Consider the following 6,035-nt stretch of genomic DNA (forward strand, 5'->3'; position numbering starts at 1 on the left):
AGCCTCCAATGGGGATCTTAAGATGATAGGAAATTCCTCCTCTCTCCTGAAGTTCATCCATTTGAAGGAGGAATCTCTGCACCAGATGGGTTTTTTTTATCCTAACTCATAAATGTTGTTTCTGAAAACTTAACACTTGACCCTTAAAACATGTTCCAAAAGACCTAACAATAGCAGATACAAAGATTCTCAGAAAAAATCCTCACCCAGCATATATATTCACTTCTACAACATCATCTATGTATTTATTTCTTTAGCATTTTATTTGTAGACACTTCCCAATTTCACAAAGCAAGTAAAAATATCACAAGATCCCTTAGGTGTTCATCACCATTCCTCAAACAGAATTCAGGCTTTGGAACCGCCTGAATTAAACACTAAAATGTGGTGTGCAACCCAGGATGCCAAGCTTTTGTAGTCCCTCTGCAGAGATCCTGAATCACCAAGCTGTACTGAAGTTGCCAGGGTAGAAGCTTGTAGTTTTCTGATCAACTACAGCCACTGTTGCCAATCAACAGTGCAGCCACTCAAAAGTACCCCTGTTAACATGAGAGGAAGCAAGCATCGGTGAAAGGGTGTTCCATCCCACTGGAATATGAATCATTCCTTCAACTGGTCGCTTGGATGTTGCTTTTCAATGCCCACTCACATACTATCCTATGTCTTTATCCTTGTGGTGACCCAGACAAGCATATTTCTTCCCATTTTACAAAATTCCACTCAACTGACTTATTCAAGATCACAGACGCACCAGGTTAATAGTGTACAGAAAAGAGATAACTGGAATATATGGTACTGTTCAATCTTGCAGTGGTCGCAAGATCAACAGGTTCCCCCACCCCCTTCCCCCGCTCCACCGTGTAAGGTCATTAAACCTCAAAGATATGATGGCTAGTTAGAGACAGAGCTCAAAGGAGAGCCCAGGATTCTGGCAGAGTGGCTTCCGAGATTTTGAAGTATACATTAAAAGTCTTGGGTAAATCCCTTAGCTATATTTGCTACACTGTGCTCACATACTGAAACTTATTGAATATTACATAATAATAGTGAGGGATACTTATTTTTTAAATCAGCCCATAAAGATAGTTTTATAACAGTGGAGCTTCATTCAAAGGGAGTTTTTATTGGATGGGTAACTCAAATCCATAATTTTGGTTAACGAAATAGACTAGAAACAACTCTGTCCAAACAATGGCATTGAAACAATCCTATTCATACCCACAGTTTTAGGCTTAGTATATAAATTTCACTTTGCTTGGGTAAGAAAAGGGTCGTTGTGTCTTTAAAAGGAATTATTGAGTGCATACCCCTGTGTGAGCTCTCCTCCCCTTAAAATGGCGTGAGACAGCTCTATGGAGCAGAATTCTCTAGAACTACACTGTCATATATAGTAGGTATTAGCTACAGGTGGCTATTGAGCTCTGGACAGCTGTCCAGTGTGACTGAGGAACTGAATTTTTCATTTGATATCATTCTAAATAATTTTCAAACTGACATTTGATTCAGTTATTGGAGAATTTTAAATTATGTTGGGAAAAACTTGGGCACATGAATCTATCTTTTCAACTGTAAATATGCTGAAATCTAAATACAGATTTGGATAAATTTAGAAAATTTATCTGAATTGAGATGTGCTGTAACTATAAAATGCACACTGATTTTTAAAGACTTAGTAGAGAAAAAAAGGGTGTAACTTATCACTTTAATAAATTTTATATTGATTACATTTTGAAATGCTAATATTTTGACATGAGTTACATAAAATATATTATTAAAATTAATTTCAACTGTTTCTTTTTATTTTTTCAAATGTGAATACTGAAAAACATAAAATTACATATGTGACTTAAATCATATTAGACAGCACCTCTCCATAAAGTAAAAATTGAGAATAAAGAGATTTAATTGCTAAAGAATCAAAGGACTTGATTAGAAGCTATTAATAATTTGCTCTTTGACTCAACAAACATTTATTAAGTACCACTCCGCTCACTCTGCTCAAAGAAAACATTCTTCACCTAATAGTTAACCAGCAGTTAGCATTATAATATTCTCTTTACAGAGCTAAATGAAAAACATGGTGAATTCATACAAATGTTAAGAGATAGCAGTCATTTATAAACAAATAATTTATCAAATGTGACAGATTCAGCAGAATTCATAATAAACTCAGAAAACTGTACATTTCTTATCATGTGCTTTAAATGTATCCAATGTCTGATAGACTTGGCCAGTCAGTCAGTAACTGTTTGTTGAGGGCATACTTTGTTTCAGTACTGTACAAAGCTATCTCCAATCTCTCATTTAACCCACACAAGGAAACTACAAGATGGGCAGTTCTGTAAGGTAACAAAGAGTTGTCCCAGCTAAAGAGAAACATGGTCAATGGCCATCAGGAAAGGAACAATCAGTTCTTTTCATAAAATAAACTGGATCCTGATTGCTCTCCCAGCATTAACAAGGTAAATTTTTATTGCATGTCAACAATCACCACTTAAAATGGTGAATCACTAAAATGGAAAAGGACCTAAAGAGAAAAGATGTATTTGATCCTAAAAACTGTATAAGGCTCGTTATTTAGGTTAGGCCACCCTGCATGTGGCAAATACAATCTATGTCCAAGTGCCATTTAATCTCCTTCGGTTCCCCATAAAGACTCTCAGCTCAGCAATATCTCACTGTTTGGAGTTCCCCACATGCACCATATTGCTTTACTCCTCTGAGCCTTTGTGTCATCTGTTCTCTCTTTCTGGAATGTCCTCCCCTCTTTTCTGCCTGATGGACTCCAAGTTGATCTTTAAAAACCTTCTCCTGGGGCTTCCCTGGTGGCGCAGTGGTTGAGAGTCTGCCTGCTAATGCAGGGGACACGGGTTCGAGCCCTGTTCTGGGAGGATCCCACATGCCGTGGAGCAACTGGGCCCATGAGCCACAACTACTGAGCCTGCACGTCTGGAACCTGTGCTCCGCAACAAGAGAGGCCACGATAGTGAGAGGCCCGCGCACCGCAATGAAGAGTGGCCCCCGCTTGCCACACCTAGAGAAAGTCCTCGCACAGAAACGAAGACCCAACACAGCAAAAATAAATAATAAATAAATTAATAAACTCCTACCCCCAACATAAAAAAAAATAAGTTCATTTGTATCATTAAAAAAAAAAAAAAACCTTCTCTTGGAAGGCTTCCCTGACATCCCTACCCCTTCCGACACCCACAGAGTTAATTAATCACCACCCCCCACCCCTGCGCTATCTCTACCTTGCCCAGTCTTCTGCTCTTGCTCTCTTTGAACCATGTACATGGCTGGTGCTCCACCCAGCTGTGAGCTGGGTCAAGGGAGGGAATATGTCCTATTTAACTCTTTTTGCCCAAGGCCTAGCAGCAGTGCCTAGCAAATAGTAGATACTCAATTTCCTAAATGACTTTCATTGACTTGTCCCCTGTTGTAAATTTTCCTGCACTTCCACATTCTTCTGAATTTCTAAGAAGCATTACATGGGAATTGAAAAGCTGTTATAGGAGAATCATTAAAGTTTACAACCAGGGACTACAGGAGTAGGTAAGAGTTCACACAGTCTACAAAATATCTTCCTAAATCAATGTTGTTGACTGTGTAGCAGAGACTGTTCCGTCTCCTAGAGTAGTAGCCTAACACAGTGCTGCTAATTTTACTAACTTGTGATTTTACTGTAATCATTCTTTTTTTTTTTTTTTTTTTTTTCCGGTACGCGGGCCTCTCACTGTTGCGGCCTCTCCCATTGCGGAGCACAGGCTCCGGACGCACAGGCTCAGCAGCCATGGCTCACGGCCCCAGCCGCTCCACGGCATGTGGGATCCTCCCGGACCGGGGCACAAACCCGTGTCCCCTGCATCGGCAGGCGGACTCTCAACAACCGCGCCACCAGGGAAGCCCCTAATCATTCATTTTTATCCATGCAGAGGAGTTGCTGATCACTGATATTTCAATAAAACCGTCTTTTAAATAAGCATCTGCATAAACCAAGGTGTACTGACAGTAAGTTCTTAGGAGGAAGTACTAAAAGGTAGGTTGAAAAAATTAAAAGTGGAATAACATGATGACGGAGCGCTGAAAGCAATAAAGCGGGCAGATCAACTCCACGGAGGAGTCATCAGCACCCAGGTTGCTCTTCCCAAGCAAAACCAGCAGACTGAGCATCACAGCATCTCTTGGCAGTGCAAATGGAGAAGCAAAATGAAGGAACAGACACAGCAAAATGACCATTAGAGGTGAGTGACGCACTGGTCTTTAGCAACATCGAAAAATACAGATGAAAATCATCATTACTAGCATCATCTTCAAATAAAGGGACATTGATTATGCATAGACTCATACAGGTGTGGATACACTCACATTACTGTACCTTTCAAACTGTAGGTTTGTAATGTCACAGAGAAAGCAAAACAATCCTTTGAAAGTCTTATGGTAGCCGTTCAAAAGTAAGAGTTTGGTCATCTTTCACTTGGCATTTGCAATAACAAATTGAACATATTGTAATTCAACATCTATTTAAACAACCTTGTAATTTGATTATCTGACTTCATGGACAATATACTGGATGAATGGTTCCTTTAAATTCTTATGCTTATTTTCTTAGTATAAAAATATCAGATTCTTTCCATAAGCTCAACTTAATTTATTCAATCTGTTCATATTGTTTGTGCTGTGTTAAATGTTACGTTACTTACATTATGATGATTTTCTTTCCTTCCTACATAAATATGGACACTATTTGCTACTTTGCTTTTCATTCATTCATTTAAAAATATCGAGCCCTGCTAATGCTCATATAATGCTAATATATAGTGCTAAGCACTATATGAAGTGCTTCACAAAGAGCAGTAGATAAAATAGACAAAAATCCCCGCCCACATGAAGTTAACATTCGGATAGGCACTTTCAGTGTCTAGACAGTTCAAAAGCAGAGGCTCCCATAAAACAAATAACAGGGCTTCCCTGGTGGCACAGTGGTTGAGAGGCCGCCTGCCGATGCAGGGGACACGGGTTCGTGTCCCAGTCTGGGAAGATCCCACATGCCGCGGAGCGGCTGGGCCCGTGAGCCATGGCCGCTGAGCCTGCGCGTCCGGAGCCTGTGCTCCGCAACGGGAGAAGCCACAGCGGTGGGAGGCCCGCGTACCGCAAAAAAAAAAAAAACAAATAACATTTTATAAAACTATGCATTGGTTATTTTGCTCTTTTAACAAACATAAGCACCCAGGTCTAATTTATTTTTTTAAGTAATGAATTGCAGTAGTTAGATCTTTCCTTCAATCCAAAGGTAATTGCTTTCTCTCTTGATATTTTGGCCTTTCTCCAGTAAGCTTTTGTATAAATGGCTTCAACTGGTTCCACAAGTAGCTTGGGTACTTTAAAATCATAATAAAGATGCCTTCCTGACCAGGTGGCTTGTATTTGATCTACATTTTGTAATATTATCTAAGCTTTATTACCTTGACACCAGTATACTTAAAACCACATTTCAGCATTATGAACTGCTTTATCTTTAATCACTGATGGTTTTTTTCTTATTTCTATTAGTCCCAGATAAACTGTCAATATTTTAATAGTTCAGCGAGAATCGTATAATAAGTAGGAATCTGCATTTATAACCATTTTCGCAGTACTTTTTTTTCAGGTAAAGAAACAGTTTTGGAAAGTTCCTGTCAGTCCTATAAAAATTAAACCCCCATTACTCACTTTAATGGTGTACTCCACTTTTCCTATGTAGCTCTTACAATAATGACAAGTAGGGAGGCACTGTGAGTGTTCTTTCCAGTACTGTATCTCCAGTGCCTGGAACAGTGCCTAGAATATGGGAGTTCCTCAATTAACATTATCATACTAGAAATGACTAAGTGTATTCAGTCGGTGCACACTTAAGAATAGACAGGCTCCCACATGGTAAAGTTATTGGATATGAAATCCCACCGAGATGCACTCAGCAGTTAAAGGGGGTGGATGTTTGAGAAAATGCCTGAAGCTGGTGCCCTGAGGATAGGATGGGCAGGATGAGCCAACCC

The sequence above is a fragment of the Mesoplodon mirus genome (genome assembly GCF_964341445.2).
Source record: "Mesoplodon mirus genome assembly, chromosome: 3".
NCBI classification, from domain to species: Eukaryota; Metazoa; Chordata; class Mammalia; order Artiodactyla; family Ziphiidae; genus Mesoplodon; species Mesoplodon mirus.